We start from the raw sequence: 19,373 nt of genomic DNA on the forward strand, positions 1-19,373 counted from the left end.
GGAGCAGACTTGCAGAAATTGGGGTATTTATATGAGGTTGGGGTGGTGGGGGAATATTTGTTTTTAATAGGAAAATACCCTGCAATGTACATATACACACATTGGATTTTACAAATGACTATAGTATAAAGATAAATGAGATCAGATACTGGGGCTCCCAACCCCAAGTGGTTTTGCATCCAACCAAGCACCCTGCTGTTGCTGTTTGTGCTGCCTGTTGGGGTGATGTGCTACAGGATGGGCATTTTAACTTTTGGTCTGGGTTATGAGACTATGAGGTTATGAGACATGTAGGGCCAGATTTTCAAAGGTATTTAGGTACCTAAAGATGTAGATAGACGCCTAGGTGCCAAATGGGATTTTCAAAAGCGCCTATCTCCATCTTCTTGTGCCTAAATACCTTTGAAAATCTGGCCTTACGTGCCTACGTTACTTCTGAAAATGGGACTTAAGCATCTAAGTCTCTTGGGCACTTTTGAAACTGTTACCCCAGATTTTTAGAACCCAGTTTCCTTCTCTTTCTTATTTACCACCACTTTGCGTTAGTAAGGCAGAATCAAATTTTCCTTTTCACCATCCATTCTGTTTGTTTCCTTGTTATACTTCACTCAGCTTGGACAATGAAAACCGCCAAGTCAGTTTTGTTGTGTTTCACAGCCACTTTCGCTCTTTGGTTCTTGTTCACCAGCACATATAAATCGCCAGCACTACAGGGTGGATGTTTTACTCCTGACATACTCCTCACTGGTTTGTTGGGTTGCTTTAAATCCTGAAAATGCTTCAGTTAACATTGTTTTGTGAAACACTCTTGCTTAAGCACAGACGTGAGGCTGATACTGTCCCAAAACCCTATTCACCCCCCTTGCTCACACCTGTGTAATTCTGTTGACTTCAGCAGAGTTGTCCCTGATTCAGAGTCGGATCTGGAACCTGTTGAAGTGGATACTGGATCCAGGCCTCAAGTGAGAGAAGACCCAGGCCCAATCCATGTCGATTGTCGATATGTCTACACTTGGAGCTGGAAAGTGTAAATTTCAGCTCAAGGAGACATACCTGCACTAGCTCTCATCAAGCTAGCATGCTAAAAATAGAGGATAGCTGCTGTAGCGCCAGTCTGCGATCCCACATACATACTCAGGGCAACTGTCCCACAACTGTGAGTATGCTCTATTTTTAGCATGCTCCTTGAACTGGAATTTACATCTTCAGCTTGAAGTGTAGACATCCACCCATTCAAATGCGGTATGCAGACATGCACAACTCCGTGCTAATACTTTTCACGATCGAGATTTTTCATCTCAAAGGTGTACTTCACCCTAATGTGTGTTTACACGTCTTCAACCAGGTCTTTATCTTCTTTATAACTTGTAACAGATGCCTGTGTTTTTAGTTGGGGGGTGGGGAGGGAAGGAAAGGGAATGTGAATGGGTCTCCATTTAATAGGTTGTTGTGTGTGTCCCTCCCTTCCCTCATCGTGTTGTGTAACATTTTAGAATTGGACATATTAAAGCTTTGATGCTTCACCAACTGCCTGGCCTTCCTGAAATAATACAAAATTTCTCTGTTCCCAAGTTACAAATATTCTTCAAATCTTCAGGCTGCTTCCAGCAGGGAGCTAATTCCAGCACCGGGCTCGTGAATCACAGGTAATTAACAAGAATGCTGAACCTCAAGGTCCTGTTTTTTCTGTATTCCCACCTCTTAGATATCTAAATGGGGCAATGGAAGCTGATCCACAGGTACATTTTTAGCCTTTTTGTAGAGTTTCTTTCTCTGCTGAAAGCACTAAGCATAATACAGCAGTAATTGCCAGTCTGCAAAGAGTCGTCATTCTTGGCCTTGTGAAGCTTGTCACTCGTCTGGCAATTAGGGTCTATTTAATATTCTCCACCAAGAAACATCTACAGTATTGTTCAATAAAGCTATATAGCTAGATATACACATGTGTGTTTTTTGTCCCACCGTGCATTTAATTTCAAGGTTTCAAATGGCTTTTTTAAACCTGTTTTGCTTTTCCGTTTTAAACTCATCTTGCAAATTGCTGTTGCGATTGTTCTGACGATGGTGCTTGGGTGCTGTCGTTGGCTTGAGGATGCAGCTTGTCAAGTACTATGCAGCTCCTATAATTCTCCCCTCCTCCCTCACCCTCCTCTCACCATGAGGTCAAGTATAGAGGGGAGTCAGCTCTGCCATCTTTGAGGTGGGAAAATGCTGGCCGTGAACTACCAAACTTAAATGTTTCCCTCATTGTTCATTTTAAAGTAGTGAAGCTTCAGGATCTAATCTGGTTGAAAAAAATCCCCACGTATATATTATAGTTACTTAACTGAACTTACGCTGAAGCAAATGGGCTGCCAACTAGGATTGCTAATTTTGGTTGAATGTCTTTCTAGAGGTTTCATCACATGACATAATCTTTAATGAACGATTAATCGTTAATTCCTGGAGACTCCAGGATAATCGTGGAGGGTTGGCAACCCTAATGCATGTTTTGTGAGTGCTCATTAATAAATCAGGTGCTGAAGACAACAGGCTGACAATCAGAGCTTTTTGACTATTCCATTTTAACACATACAGGTGGTGGTGATTACCATTATTGCCTTAAAATGGCAGATAGTCTCTGGGTAGCTTTTATAGTTCATTTGTAAATTGAAGTCCCAGTATTAACTCTGCAAATGAGATCATTTCTCAATCACAGTAGCAGGGTGTGAAGTGTCGGTCACCATCCCAGGCCCTGGCATTTCTTGAAAGGTTCCTCTTCTCTTCCTTTACATGCAGCCTTTCCTTTCAGCTTCTATCCAATGCTTCCATCAGTTGCTTCGATTCCAGTATGAAAAACGTTCTTCTGATGACACTCCTCGTCTCCACAGGTACGTGCGGTAGAAAGCGTGCTAGGCGGTGGGTTTGACTGACTGGCTGCTGAGGGCATTACTTACATTGCAGTTAGAGGCAAGGTGGGTGAGGTAATATCTTTTATGGGACCAACTTCTACAGTTGAAAGAGAGTCTCTTGAGCTTACACAGAGCTCGTCTTCAGAGTGTTACAGCTAAATACAAGGTGGGACCAATAAGAAGTTAACACAAGAGCCCAGTCAAAGTGAAGTGGGCAGTTAACAGCTGTGACACTGAGTACCTTCCCCAGACCTGAAGACGAGCTCTGTGTAGCTAAGCTTGTCTCTTTCTCCAACAGACTTTGATCCACTGAAAGATATTACCCCACCTACCTGTGTCTCTAATATCCGGGGACCAAAGTGGCTACGCCAGCGCTGCAAACAAGAATTGCAGTTAAACGCAGGGGAAACAGCAGGGGCTGGCTGGCACGTGGTGTTAGTAATGGCTTATGTGGAACTCCTTGCTAGAGGATGTTGTGAAGGCCAAGACTATAACAGGGTTCAAAAAAGAACTAGATAAATTCATGGACGATACGTCCATCAGTGGCTATTTGCCAGGATGGGCAAGGATGGTGTCCCTCGCCTCTGCCAGAAGCCGGGAATGGGCGACAGGGGATGGATCACTTGATTATCTGTGGTGGTCATTCCCTCTAAAGCACCTGGCATTGGCTGCTGTTGGAAAACAGGATACTGGGCTAGATGGACCTTTGGTCTGACCCAGTGTGGCCGTTCTCACGTTATCTGCGCTTGGTCACAGGTTCAAAGGCAGCCCAGATCATCATCATTGTTAGTAGCATTTAATATTTAAATCACACCATAAATGTTCATGGTGCTTTTGAGGAAAAAGATGCAGCCTTTACTCTGAAGATTGACTAACAAAGGGAATCTCCTACAGATTTCTATGGTCCCCATCATTACAGTATCTGAGCACCTCACAACCTTTTAATGTATTTATCAGGGCACTGCTATTATCCCCATTGCACAGATGAGGAACTGAGGGACAGGGAAACCAAGGCCCAAATCCTCAGTGGGAGTTAGGCACCTAAATACCTTTGATTACAGTGGAACTCAGGGGCTTAAATGCCTTTGAGAATTGAGCTGAAGTGACGTGCTTGGGCCAGCCAGCCCTGTGCAATTAGCCCTATGTCACTGCACCTATGCACTGTGTGAGACTTAAAAGGAGGAAGAGGAAGCTTGGAGGCAGGGTCCCGGGCAGGGAAACCCTGTCAGAATCCCCAGCAGGGAAGAGGCAGGCTAGACTAGCTGGGGAAGAGCAGGAGGTTTCTTGTGGCTGTAGCTAGTCTGAGGAGAGAGGGCAGCCAGAGAAGAAAAAAGGATGAACAGCTGTGGGGGGGTGGACGAAGAGGAGGGAAGCCCAGAGGTTGGGGGTGAGCGCACAGGATCTTCTCAGGTGAGGCAAGAAGCCAGGTTGGAGCTCAGAAGTGATTGAGAGCTGTGGCCTGACAGACGCCCTGAGGGGAAGGGTAGACCAGGCCCCATCCCAAATGGTTGGAACCCAGGCACCAGCGGTTAGGCTGTTGCCGCTGGGAGCCTGCCTGTAAAGAAGGGTCTGAAAGCTGAGTCACGCAGGGCCCAAGGTTTGCTTTGATGTTTGTAACAGATGTTTGTAACAGGCCTTCAGAGCAAGAGGCCCTTTAGCTGGCTCCATGGTTCCAGGGAGGCAGATTAAGGCTGGGAAATAACTGAAGCAGTTGTTGGAGCGGTCAGCCTCTAGGAGAGGGAAGCCATGGGGCTACTCCTTTCCCCCCCATTGTTGCTTTATGGGCCTGGGGCCTTGTAGAGTGGATGGGGCCCAGCCAGTGCACATAAGTGTAGGGGGGGGTAATTAGGCCCACCTGGGAAGGATTAAGAGACTGATTAGCTGACAGGGCAAGTGAATCAAAAGGAGGCTCCCAGCCCAAAGTTTCTGAGGGAGCCATCTTGCCAGCCTGGGGGAAAGAACTCAGCTGGGACACAGTCCCCAGGAGCAGGGCTGTGAAACTCTGAACTGAAGAGGGGCTAAAGGGCCTCTCTTGGGAGGCGGCTGCTGTTTAGAGTCCAGGAAAAGGGGGATGATATTTTAAAGACTGCAGCTGTGAGTTATTTTTGGAAATTGAGGCAAGGTGCCTGCAGGGCCACCCAAGCCCATGAGTGGGCACCCTGGGGCACGCCTTTCCACAATACTGTGTTTGACTTGGACTAAGGGACTCTGTTACCCTGGAAGGGGTTGGATGCTTTAAAGTGATTTGACTGGCAGAGGCTGAAGATCAGAGTGGGGACACAGAGGCAGAAGTGCTGCAACACTGGGTCTGACCAGAAGGGGTGCTCCAGAATGGTGAGTCATGTAACATGCTGGTATAAGTTCAGGTGTGAATTTAAATCTCTCTAGCCAAACTGATGCTAAAGGCAGTATGGACAGAGTTGTTGCAGTATGAGAGTGGCTTATTTTGGTTTTGCTGAAGCTGATTAGGAACAGGCTTAACTGAACCAAAATAAGCTATTCTTATACTGAAACAAGAGGGTCCATGTAACCCTTTGGCAACGGTTTAACTTCATACAGTGTAAATTTAATCCCAAGTTCTGCCAGTCCCCCTGCCTTGTGTAGACACAGTCTGGTGCTAGACTGTGTGAAATCTCCTCCTCCCTGTGCGTCTTAACTCTAATTTATCCAAGTAAGTCTTCTCCTAGTTTAGCATGCAGATCATTTCCAGCTGCCATTGGACTCTGCACTGTGTGAATAACCCAGTTGTTCTTGATTTGACCCAAAACTCATGGCTTTGAGGGGGAATCTGGGGTTGATAATAGGGGAACTGATTGTCATTTGGCTCAAGTTTCCCAGTTTGGACTTGTCCTCAACATGAGGCTCCACCTTTTGATTACATGGAGGGGCTATTAGGAATGTCATGGGGGAAACAGGAGGAGAACTTAGATCTTCCTGTTCCAAAAGCGCAGGCTCCTCCTGCTTCAGCTAAAGGAGACTCTCCAGTATTAACTGCAGAGGCCATATGACACACAGTTGAGCAATTCCATCCATTAGAAGGCAGGTGGGACTCTAGGACACACAGTGAGTTCCTTAGGGTGAATTTTCAGGAGGGTGACAGTTTTTTGGTTTCCTTTTTTTTTTTTTTTTTTTTTTTAAAGGGTGAGTCTTGAATGATGCAGTCACATAAACCTGAAATCCTGATTCCCATGGAGCCATGCTGCAGTTTAAAGATTAGGACACCAAGATGTGTGTCTGCCAGTGAAGCTTAGCATCAGAGACACGCGCACAAATATTTATACACATCCCACTCCGCCTCTTTCATGGGAGAAATATTTCTTCTTATCTTAATGGTAAAAATCCAAAGCTAATGTACTGTAATGCTGCTTTTTTAACATTTCCATCTCCTGAGCTGCTTTTCCATGTGTCCCTTGGAGAATATTATGTAGCATGAAAAGTTGGCGCTCTGCTCCAGTTTGACTGCAAGTTGCACCTTGGAGTAAATTAATTCAAATCCCCTGGAGAAGGAGGTTAGGTGCTCATGTGGTGGAGCTTTGCAGAGGTTCTGTGGATTTATTTGCATTCATCAATAGCATTTTTTTTCTTTGCCCTCTTTCTGTGTGACATATAAAGCTGTTCAGATAATCATGGATGGATAATGGTGCTTGCTTTTCACTCAGGAGTGGGTGGCGTTTTGTATTTATGTGGGGGGTTGGAAGAAGCAAGTTGCATTTGAAAGGCATTTTGATTGTCATTACGTTTATCTTGTGCACAATGAACAGCCTTCATTAATTCCACTTCTCTCTCTTCCCACACACCCTGCACCTGTAAGCATTTTGTGGCATTCTCTGTAGTCCCTTTAATCAATAGATCAATTTCTTTCTGATTAAAAATAGAAAGGCTAAGATCACTTGGTTTCTGTCTTTGTGGCTTATCCTACCAGGTGCTGGGCATTGTGACCCCAGTCCAACAGAGCACTTAATACACACGCTTGTCTTTTGGCACTGATTTCGGTGGGGCTAGTCATGTTGTGCTTAAATGCTCTGCTGATTTGGGGCTGGAGGGCTCAGCTCCTTGCAGTATGCAGAAAGAAACTCTTGCTGAAAAACTACTGGCATCAGCACTAGACGCTACCAGGTCTGAAGGGCCAAATTCTACTATTACAGCCATGTAAATCTGAAGCAATTTACCCAAAATGGAGATGGGAATCTGGCCATCTGGTACTTTATTGCTGGAAATATTTGTATTTTCGAATTCCTGAAGCTGTCTTAGTTCAGCAGGGCAGAGTTGATCCTGAACTAGCCAAGCCTAATATGCAAGTCACTCCCTGTATGCTCTGATTTTAGGCTAAATAATTAAGTTAATTTGGTCACATTCTCCATTGATAATGTAAAGGGAGGAATAAATAAAGGCCTTAGTTGCTAAGTGTGGGGTTTGTACCCAGGGCCCAAATTCTGTTCTCTCAGATACTGGTGGAAATGCAGAATAATCCAATGCATCTGAAGAAGTGGGGTTTTTACCCACGAAAGCTTATGCTCAAATAAATCTGTTAGTCTTTAAGGTGCCACCGGACTCCTTGTTGTTTTTGTGGAAACAGACTAACACGGCTACCCCTGATACTCAATAATACCTTTGACTCCTATGGAGTCACACCAGATCTACAGCAACCAAGAGCAGCAGATGGCCCCTCTGTGTGCAAACCATTCTTAGCCGGTTTGTAACTTATTCTTGGAAATTGATTAAGCCTAATGTAAATGGTCTATTTAATACCATTTTATGACAGAACAGAATTTGGCTCTGTCTACATCTGCTGCAGCCCCTGATAACTTCAGTGGACTTTGTATCCTCTGTAACTGACAGCAGACTTCTTACTAAATCCATTTAAGTTCTAGAGAGGATGGATGTGTCTAGCATCCTTTTGCATCACAGGGCATTATGGACCTCTTACTAACAGGCGCATAGCTGAGAGGCAAGTATGGGGTGGATGCATAAGAGGAACTATTAACCCTTAAAGGTTAGATTGTAAGTTAGTATGTGTTGTAGTAGTGGAAAGAGCAGGGGTCTGGACTCCTGGATTCTATTCCCTGATCTGCCCCCAATTTACAGTGTAATCTAGGTGCAGCCAATAAACCTCACTTTCCCAGTCTGGTAATGCCTAAGGCTAAGATTTTGTCATGGATATTTTTAGTAAAAGTCCCAGACAGGTCAAGGGCAATAAAGAAAATATCCGTGACAAAATGGGGAGCTCAGCTCTGGGGTCTTTTCCCCCGCCTGCCTGCTTAGAGCTCCAGGGGATCCTGCAGCTCCCAGCTGCTGCAGGCTGAAGTTATGGTGGTCTCAGGAGTCACGGATCTGTGCCTTCCATGACCTCTGTGATAAGATCGTAACCTTACTAATACAGTTTGTCTGGGTCTGTTCCTTAATACAGTGGTTCTCAGCCTTTATCAGATCTGGATCTCCCTCCTATATAGCAGGGCTCCAACTGGGGTGGAGGGTTTAGCGACACAGGATGGTCTAGCAGCTGGTTGAGACAGTCTGACTTAATGACTGGTTTCAGAGTAACAGCCGTGTTAGTCTGTATTCGCAAAAAGAAAAGGAGTACTTGTGGCACCTTAGAGACTAACCAATTTATTTGAGCATGAGCTTTCGTGAGCTACAGCTCACTTCATCGGATGCATACTATTTTGGTACAATGTCCATCTGTTTGCATTTGGAAAGGAAGATGATGTCTGTCTGTATCTGTGCAAGTTTTTTCATGCAGTTGATAGATTTCCACTCCATACGGCTAAATGCAGTGTATTTTGCATCCGATGAAGTGAGCTGTAGCTCACGAAAGCTCATGCTCAAATAAATTGGTTAGTCTCTAAGGTGCCACAAGTACTCCTTTTCTTTTTGACTTAATGACTGTTTGCTTTCAAGGTATCCTCATTAGAATACCCTGTGCCTCTGCCCTGGAATAAAGCTGTGGAGGCAGATTAGCTTTTAGAAACACTGGCTGTGACTTGTTCCCCTCTGCCCCACGAACCTGTTTTCCCTTTGCTGGTTCCTTTGCTCCCCTGATGTCTCTCTCCCATCTAGCCTGTGATGCTTCTCTCCTTGTTCCCCTCCCCCCCCCCCCCCGCACACACACACTTCCGCTGCTGCAGAGTTGAGCATAGCATACTGCAGCAGTTCAGCACACCTCTAGCAAACACCTGCGGCCTGGACCACGCAGTCCCCAAGCTGCTGGCGTCTGTGCCGAGGCTCCAGGGCGAAGAAAGTGACAGTACGGGGGAGAAGTGGCAGCATCAAGTAGCAGGAAAGGGCTCTAGTTTATTGTCAGTGATAGCACAACATAAACGGGGGCTGGATTCGGTGCTATTGGTGCTGGTGGCATGAAGTCAGTGGCGTTACCTGAGTAACTGGACAGCAGCTCCATTAACCCTCCCAGCCATGGGGCAGATTCTGTTCAATTGCCTTCAAAACGCAGAACTTAGGTTTGTGGCTGTGGAGAGTATGGTTGGTGCTAGCTGGTGATGTCAGCTGAGCAGAGGCTCTTGCATCCAGCCCATGCATGGAGGCAGCCTGTCGCCCTACATCTTCTCTCAAGGCGTTTTACAGTTTTATAAGTGAGCGCTTCAATACTGTGATGGGTGTGGCAGGCAGAAGGATGGTCCAGGGCTTAGGGCACTAGCCTGGGACCCAGGTTTTATTCCCTGTTCTGCAACAGAATTCCTGTGTGACCTTGGGTAAGTCACTTAGTCTCTGTGCCCCATTCTGTAAATGGGGGTAATGCAGTGCTTCTGTTCCTTACAGGGATGTTGTGTGAGAATAAGTACAAAGACGGTGAAGTGCTCAGATATTACAGTGGTTGGGAGAGGGACGTGATAAGCACCTGTGATAGCTAGGTCTGCAGAGATCTAATTGTAGAGGTCCCTACAGAGTCCCAAATTAGCCTGAACCCTCTGGCTCACAGGCTCATGTCCTCAGGGAAGTGGGGGGTTCTACGCTCAGTTGGGTGGATATCCAGGGCTCCAGACCACGATCCCTTTTCATGGCATTATTTTCTAACTGCCTTCCTCCCAAATGATGCACTGTACAGCTTTGTCAAGGTGCCAACACACTGCTCACCTCCGAAAGGCGTGCATCAGAGCTGTACAAACTGTACAGGGCTCTAGCCCGAGGCTCTGATCAGACTGATTCCCTGTGGGCTGAATGGCAGCGATGTTTTCTTTTGTATTCCTACTAGTCTCTTGCACATCGAGAGAACCATTATTGCAGATCCCTTCAGAAAGCAGCCTCCCCCTTCCGTACACACAAGCAAGATCAGAGGGGCTGTCAGTGCCCAGCCTGCCCTTCTCTGCTCATTCCTTTTATTCTCAGTGGTGTGGCCAGTGGTAAAAATCCCACCCATAACTGAGATGGAAGAAGCTGATGCCATAGCAGCCATTCTACATGGCAGAATTTGTTTGCCATTTGACTTTGCCATTAAAGCGAAGCCTTTCATTCCAGACCCTAAAAGAAGAAAACCTGTCAACAGGGAGCTTCTTAGACCTGCTGAAAGATTTTGCTCAGACTTCCTGATCTTGAATCTCTGAAGCCCCCTACAAACATAGGTTTAAGAGAGCATTTCTAGTTGGCAGCTGGTGTCAAGTGGAGTGCCCCAGGGGTTGGTCCTGGGGCCGGTTTTGTTCAATATCTTCATAAATGATCTGGAGGATGGTGTGGATTGCACTCTCAGCAAATTTGCAGATGATACTAAACTGGGAGGAGTGGTAGATACGCTGGAGGGCAGGAATAGGATACAGAGGGACCTAGACAAATTAGAGGATTGGGCCAAAAGAAATCTGATGAGGTTCAATAAGGATAAGTGCAGGGTCCTGTACTTAGGACGGAAGAACCCAATGCACAGCTACAGACTAGGGACTGAATGGCTAGGCAGCAGTTCTGCGGAAAAGGACCTAGGGGTTACAGTGGACGAGAAGCTGGATATGAGTCAGCAGTGTGCCCTTGTTGCCAAGAAGGCCAATGGCATTTTGGGATGTATAAGTAGGGGCATAGTGAGCAGATCGAGGGATGTGATCGTTCCCCTCTATTTGACATTGGTGAGGCCTCATCTGGAGTACTGTGTCCAGTTTTGGGCCCCACACTCCAAGAAGCATGTGGATAAATTGGAGAGAGTCCAGCGAAGGGCAACAAAAATGATTAGGGGTCTGGAACACATGACTTATGAGGAGAGGCTGAGGGAACTGGGATTGTTTAGTCTGCAGAAGAGAAGAATGAGGGGGGATTTGATAGCTGCTTTCAACTACCTGAGAGGTGGTTCCAGAGAGGATGGTTCTAGACTATTCTCAGTGGTAGAAAAGGACAGGACAAGGAGTAATGGTCTCAAGTTGCAGTGGGGGAGGTTTAGGTTGGATATTAGGAAAAACTTTTTCACTAGGAGGGCGGTGAAACACTGGAATGCGTTACCTAAGGAGGTGGTAGAATCTCCTTCCTTAGAAGTTTTTAAGGTCAAGCTTGACAAAGCCCGGGCCGGGATGATTTAATTGGGGATTGGTCCTGCTTTGAGCAGGGGGTTGGACTAGATGACCTCCTGAGGTCCCTTCCAACCCTGATATTCTATGTTTGTCTCAGGGTTACAGCGTAGGACTGACAGGCAGGACTCCTGCATACTGTTCCTCGTTCTGCCACTGACTTGCTGTTTGACCTGGGGAGAGTCACTTGATTTCTCTGTGCTGCAGCTTCTCCATATGTGAAATGTTGGTACCCATCTTGCCAGAGTGTTTGAGACTTAATCAGTGTTTGTAAAGAGCAGGGAGATCAAGATCATTGGATAGTGCATAATGTTAATTAGCTACCCCCAAACAATAGCTCAGTACCATTGGACTATAGGATGTGACCTTTTCTTGGCTTCAGGATTCCTAGAGCTGACTTCTGCCTTCACCTATAAAAGCCCAACTCCTGTTGGGAGTGGTGGTATAGTTTAAAACTCCCTTCAGTTGTATCTCAGCTGGTCCACTAGCTGCATCTCCAGCTGCTACAAACTATAGAGAGTTGTGGATGCTCAAGCTGTGCAGTCAGGCAGCCAGCTTGCCTGATCTGTGTGTGCAAAACACCGGGCTTGTTCACCTGCATGCGCAAATAACTGCATGGGTAGAAATGGGCTGTACAAAATCAGAAGCTGCTTGGGAAGGGAATTCTTTCACCCTCACCTTGAGAGGCTGGAAAATCTGTGCATGTGGATCTGATCTTTCTACCTCTTGCAAAAAATATAACCAAGCCTGTACTTTAAGCTTGCCTATTAAATAGCAATGGCCCACGAAGAATGGCGAGTCACCTGGGGAAATGGGCTGCAAAGAGCTGTCATTCTCCTCTGCCTTTCAGACACTTTAACTAGCTTTAACATGTGGTTTGGGAAAATAAAATATTGATGCTGTTATGGAAACAGTTCTGGATCTGTAAGTCTTGGGTGCTGGGCAGAGGCCTAACCATGGCTAAGCTCGGTGCAGATTCTCCTAGCTGCCCATGTATGCAGAGGGCTGATCTCTGCTTTTAGCACCTGCTAACCCTGACAGTCAGATGCCCCCGCCCCAGCTCTCCGGCTCCATCATTTTTGCTGGAGTCTAGTTGCTCCAGGGGAGGAATGTATTGTAAATATTCTAATACTAAAAGTCTTATAGCCAGAATGTTCCCTGAGACACAGAGACAGCCCAAGATCAGGATGGCTGCTTAATATTAGCCGCAAGGTTTAAAGACAAAAATCTGTGTCTGTGGTTTGTAGGGTAGAATGATAATGAGTCATCAGTTTGCATCAGCCTGGGCTGGAGAGTCTGCCTAGGAATTGCAGGTTAAAGCACCATGTCCCCTCAAGTCAATTCTCTAGCATCACATGTTACCAGGCTGGCCTGCCAGTTTCCTACCTTCACCCGTGATCCCCTCCTTTCATGACGGCTGAACGCCATCTCACGCTGGTGAAAGGTGCCAGATTGATGGTCCTGGAGAAGGAAGCCCATGCTTGATGCCTGATTCTCTGCTCACGCTGGTTTAATACCGCTGCCATTCTGACTCCAGAGAGAAGGTTCAGGATCTTTCCCCAGAAAAGGACAGGCAGCAGTGGTGCAAGCTGCTGCTGCTCCCGCCCAAGTGCTGCAGCCCCTCACCGGGAGGGATCACTGCTAGGGCCGTGGGTGGGGGGGAAGGAGAATCCATTGGCCTCCCTGATGAGACTTCCAAAAGGCATCTAGCTGGTGCCACTTGTAGCACTGGATCTGGCTACATGTGATGACCAGGAACTGGAATGAGAGCTGCCAGGCTTGTCTTGTAGGCCACAAAACAGCCCTCTATGGTAACACGGTTCAGTCGCTGCTGGCCTGCGCTCCCTTTGAACCAGTGGCCTGCAGGTGAGAGGCTGTGCTAACTCAATGTGCTTTCATGTTGCCCTGTAGCTTTTGCTCTACTGGGGTGTGGGGTGTCTTTCCTGACAGGGCTCCAAGCTGTTCAAGGTTAATCAGTGTAAATAGCTATTATGTTGTGTTTGAGACTTTTCTTTTCTATTAATTACATCCTCATTAGAGCTGTTTTTAGTGAAGGGGATGGGGGAGGAGGGGAGATATGAGGTTTTGTGCTCTCAAGGCTCCGTTGACTGCTACTTATTGGGATAGTTCAGTGTAATTAGCCCAGTACTGCTGCCAGATGAAATTCCTTTTAATCATCAGTGGCCTCCCACTTCCCATCAGAGCAGCCTCGTTTCCCAGCAGGGGCTGCTCTCTGAACTGCCTTCTAGACGCTGAGATTCTTGCTGATTAAACTGGAAGCTGGGGAGGAAGGATGAGAATTAGCTGCTTTGTGGCTGGTGCCCGCCCCAAGGTGCTGCCTTGCTTTGAAATGACTTTACTAGCATTGCACAAGCAAGCGGTGGCACTGTTGAGTAGTCCCTGTGCCACGTCTCTAAACAGAATCTTTACCCTCCAGAATCCAGGCTAATATACAGGATACCCCCCCTGATTTAAGCAGCTGTCAGACCATAGAGAGAGTCGAATTCCACCATTTACTTTGTGTTCTCCTGGTCAAGGAGCCAAGCTCATGAAGCCCAGCAGGGCCTATCTGAGCTCTAGTGAGGGGGAATTGAAACCACCTTTCCCAATGGGACGTCTGTGCCCCATAGACGGGTAGCTGCATCCTGGAGCCCAGCAGAGCCTGAGTGTGCATTTAAACACCATGGGTGGGTGGCCCTGCAGAACCTTTGAACCTTGGCACAATCTACCATATCACTTCAGCATTTCGAGGGGATGGAGCTAATATTGTGGGTGAAGCATGGAAGAGTACCACCACCTTTCCACCCCCACCCCCAGTGCGAGATAGCAAGGCAAAGGGACACTAGCTGCATACGCTAATGGACAAGCCCATTGCTTTGCCATCTCTGCATTCTCTCTCTCATCCACAAGATGGAATCTTCTCAGGGGCAGGTTCTGGAAAGTCTGCTTGCATTCGGGCCCTGGTTTAAATGCTCCTGAGGGCAGCAAGGGGACCAAGTGTCATTTCTAGATCACTTTCAGGCAGCCAGTCTCACCCAGAATGATGTGCTGCCAAGCAGTCATGAAACAGCCATTATGGCAGTGCCTTGGGGGAAGGAAAATAAGCTAAAAAGTGCAAATGAAGAGTATCCATCTTTCTAACTCCACCTGTGAGGGATCTGCATGATTCATATCACCAGGGAGCCTTGCCTAAAAGGTACTAAATAGGAAACTTGGTTAGGCCTAGGTTTTGACCTCAAATGGCTTCTATTTCAATTGGCTCCCCGCCACCTTGGCATTTTCCCTTACTCCTCACTATTGCAGGATTGCCTGGTCATGGGTGGCATGAAGAGTAAGCTGCTGAAGCTTGAGCTTGTTCGATGTTACTTCTTTATGTGGGAGCAGCCGGCTGGCTCAGGCTAGTCCGGAGTGGTGATTGCTCCTGCTGCAGTTTTCAGAATCTGGGATCCTGGGCCATCAGGAAGGGACTACTTGCTCTCCACAGCACATTATAGGGTTGCCTCCCATCCAGGATTTGACTTCTGTGTCTGCGTACCATTTAGGATTACCACGTGCCTGGTTTTTGACCAGAAAATCCAGTTTAAAAGGGGACCAGGCAGTGCCCTGTCAGATGTACTGGCCAGACACCGAAAGTCTGGTTACTGTGGGAGGCAGGAGGTGCCTGGTCATTAACCCATGCCAGCCCCTGCTCAGCAGGCTCTTTGTCAGGCTGCAGCAGCTCCCATCCCAGCCCCGGAGCAGAGGGAGCCTAGCTAGGGTGGGTGGGAGATGGACACTATCCAGCGAGGGGGGAGGAGTGAGCAATGGAGGCGGGGCCTTGGGGAAAGAGGCAGGGCAGGGGCAGGGTCTTGGGGGTCCAGTTACCAGCAAGCAGAGAGGTGGCAACCCTACCCAAGGACAGCCTGGGCAATGACACACACTGCTCCACCTACGGTATTACTGCTGAACCGAGCATCCCCAGTCACGTACCAACCCTGGGCTAGGCACTGTACAGACACAGAACACAGTGCCTCAGCCCTGCTCTGATGGCATCTCTTCTAAGACTAGGAGGGGTGTTTAGTCTGCCTTGTCCTCTTGGACAATTATAGTGCTGTGGGTCTACATGTTTTTTGATGAGGGCATTCCTCCCTTAGGAAGCGAGCTGAGAATTACCCAAGTCATTAGATGAGGCAGGGATGGTCCTGTACTGTTTTGTACAGCACCTAGCGCTATGTGGGCACTGGCTGAGGCTTTCAAGCACTACTACAATATAAATATGTTAAATAATACATGTGGGTCACCAAACAATTGGCCAAAGCTGGATTTGAACTAGTAAGCTCGAGGCTCTGTCTCTCACTTACCATTTGTCGTACCGTCGCAATGGTTTATAGGCTGTTTTATTATTCTGCAGGCAGTTGCACAATGATATTCATCTGATCGCTACTCCCAATCTGTCCCTGCTTGAGGCTGCGGGGTTGGAATGATGAGTGTTTTATAAAGAGAAACAACAACAGTGCTGCACTGGTACAGCCTTTTTTTTTTGTTGGCTTGCCATTGAAGTGTAATAAGACGAGTGAAGATAATTTGTGTGTTCTCACAAACAGTCTCCCCCACCCGTCCCCTCCATGTTTTACCAGCTGCGGAGCAATTGAGAAGGCAGAGTTGCACACTCTCTTGCATGGCTATGAACCCTGGCAGCTGCTTTGCTAAGATGGGAAGTGAGAGCAAAAGGGTTGGAGGGCGAGGAATCCTGCAATCTTGACTCCCACCCGTTCAGCTTTAACTGCTAAATATTGCATCATTTCCTTCCACATGCTCCCATGCAGAACCATCATGCTGTTTAACCCACACAGACCAGGTAACTTACACACAATGTAGTTAATACATCAGAGGGAGCCATTCAACAAATGAGCCAAGGAGTCCATGCAACAACATCCCATTCCATCCCTTTCCTCTGATCCCGAGGTTATGTTCCTGGCTCTGCCATTGATTTCCCTGTGTGACCTAGAGGTTAAGTCACTTTCTTCTCTCTGTGTGCCTCAGTTTCTCCATGTGAAAAGTGGCAGTTTCCAATGTGAAAAATGGGTTTGATAACAAACTTGCCTTTCCCTGCTACTGCCCTGCCTGCAGGCAAACGTGGGGCTGCAGCCAGGGAAGGTACATCCCAGAGATTCCTTCCCTGACTGCAGCCTCACAAACCTGCCTTCCACTTTTTAGCAACTGCTGGATAATGGCAACTTTTTGCTGGCATCTGAGGCATTATTAATAAGCAAAATCTACTGTATATGTTTATTTAACACTTAATCAAGGCTCCAACTGGCTGGCTTAGTGCTGAATGCTCCCCAGGTGGCATGCTGCCAGAATCAGATGCTCTGTCTGTATGGCTGTCAGGCTTACGAGTAATGCTGCTGATCAGTGCCTCTGTGCGCAATGAAAGACTGATGCATTTACGAGGCTTGCTTTTTATTTGGGTGTGTTCTGCCTTTGAAAGCTGCAATGCAGGACGAAAAGGAAAACAAGCACCCCACACCGAGCACCGAGTGTGGGGTGCTGCCTGTGGGAGACTGAAAGCCAGCGAGCATGGCGGGGGTGGGGGTAGGGGAAGGATGTGATCTCTTGGAATAGATTCATGGCTTATGCGAAGGGTCTGCCCGCCCAAGGCTAGACTGGGAAGACCCAACAGCCAGTGTTGGATGAGAGCACCAGAAAGGCCTGGGACTGGCAGACAGCTGCTCTGTTCAGACTAACCCATGCAACCCAGCAGATGCAGCTAAAATGACAGAAGGGTGCAGCGGTGAGAGAGAGAGGCTTCATGCACCCCCTGAAGGTCACTGGGGTTACTTGCACTGCAGGTGAAGCTGCTGTATTTCAATAATATCTAGTGTGGAATAAACTGAGTGGGTCTCAGGTCCAATTCCCAATGGACCAGCATTGCCCTGTTTCCAACGGCACTGCCTTGGCTCTGTTACTGTCTCTGTGGGACCTGCGTACTGAGCTACCTTTCTCTCACCCTCACAAACGGGACTGGGCGGCCAGTGTGGGTGAAGATTGCATAACCACACAAGGAGAGGATGGGCTCTTTGTCCTCATAAGAGATCGAAGAGCACTGCAGCGGCTAGGGACTGAATCCTTCAGCGCCAGAGGCTCCTGCAGAGAGCACTGTGGGTCCTGAGCTCAAACCCTGCTGTTAGAAAGTCTGGGACCCTTCTACTATTGCTGCCCTGTAGATAGATGGAGAGGTCAGAGGAAAGGGCTGGGGTGGCAGAGAAGAGCTGGCACAGGGGAATCCGGAGCTGCATCTGAATGGTAAGCGCAGGGGCTGGAGTCTCCAGGGAGGCAGGTTCTCCTGGTGTTAGCTAGTCACAAAGGCTGTTGTAGAAATCTGCATAAGGTTAATTACTTTGGCAGAGATGCTTGTATTTCGCCAGCCACGCTGTGTGCACTTTAATCTGCAAATGTATTTTGTCAATGCTTTCATTTCCCTTTTCTTGTTTGTAAAATAAATCAGCAAAATGGGATCAGCGTCTTCTGTCCAGATAGTGCAGGGCGTTTGTCCCCATTCCTCACACTCCAGTTTGTTCTGAATGGCAAATGCAGCTTGTGTTTGAGCAGTAGAGCAGGCATTCAGAAGAACAGAGGCCAGTTGTTCATCCATGCGGCAGTCTAGTCGCTATGTGTGAAACATTTCCTAGTTTAAAAACCAAAAGCTGGCTGTCTTCCTACAGAGCCTTCTGTAGCCTGGACCACATCCTCACAGAGAGACCATCTCATGAACACTTCCCCTCCTATACACAATTCTGGGCACTAGCGCCCTCTTAAGGTTGGGTTTCTCTGACTTATCCTGTGCTTATTTTTTTGTTTCTTTTGATTTGAAGGTCTGAAATGCAGCTAATGCATGTATTACACAATAGTTTTATACTTTGTTACATTAAATATAAATATGTGAACCAGTAAGTCACTAATGATTCATGGTGCTTCTCAGTCACTCTCTGTCCAAGGACCTCACCATGCTTTCCAACCACTACCATGCTATCCGCCTATGGGGTAAGTAAATATTCTCCCCCATTTAACTGACTGGGAACAGGATAAGTGAATGGCTCTAAAGTCACTCAGGGAGTCAGTGACCGAGATGGGAAAAGAACACAGCTCTCCTAACTCCTATGTTTGTGCCTTTGCTATAAGACTCTGTTCCCTGTCCCTCTGCTGATATTTCATGCTATGAGGTTTTGGGGGAGGGGGATGTTGATGTTGATCTTGCACATCCAACTGCTTGCATCTGTAAAATTGGGTACGTGGTCACTGGACTGGCTTGAGATTGGCTAGCTGAACATGTGGGTTCTTTGTGTCCATTATGAAGAACAATCTCTCTGCTTTTCCTAGATCTAAGAGGTGGGAAAGGACCCAGTCAGCCACTCTGATCCTTGCCTAGGCAGACTTGGTCTCTACAGCATGCTTTGTGGTTGTTTGGGTTTGTTTTTGTTTAACTTCCCTAAACTTCGTAATGCGCAGGAAACAGGTGCTGGTGGAGGGGTGGGGATGGAGAGGAATCAAGGACATGTCGGTTTAATTGGATGGACAGATGCTCGGGTGTCAGACTATCTGGTTTGAGCTCTGGCTTGCTTTCAATGGAAAAATCTTTTGTTTGCACTGATGAAGAGGCACATTCTGACAAACTTCCCTTTATGAGACTCTTCTCCCTCTGCTGCTCCTGCTTATCTTGGGCATCTCTAAAGCATGGGGATAGTGCAGCATGGACAAAGCAGAGTAGCCGTCTGGGTCACGCAGGCCAAGAGCTAGCAACAAATCTCTACAATTTGCAGCAAAGCTTTCAGTGGCTTAAAAGATTTTCCTGGTCTGAATCTCTGGAGATAGTTGGGACTTCGGCATGATCCTTTGTCGGTCTTTTATGTCTGCATTTGCGAATAACGTGTTAAGAAAATATGGGCCATTTATATAAGTGGAGATGTCTGGAGAATGAGTACAAACCTCCTGGGCACACCTGACACGA

This window comes from Eretmochelys imbricata, chromosome 17 (assembly GCF_965152235.1).
Source record: "Eretmochelys imbricata isolate rEreImb1 chromosome 17, rEreImb1.hap1, whole genome shotgun sequence".
In the NCBI taxonomy this organism is placed as follows: domain Eukaryota; kingdom Metazoa; phylum Chordata; order Testudines; family Cheloniidae; genus Eretmochelys; species Eretmochelys imbricata.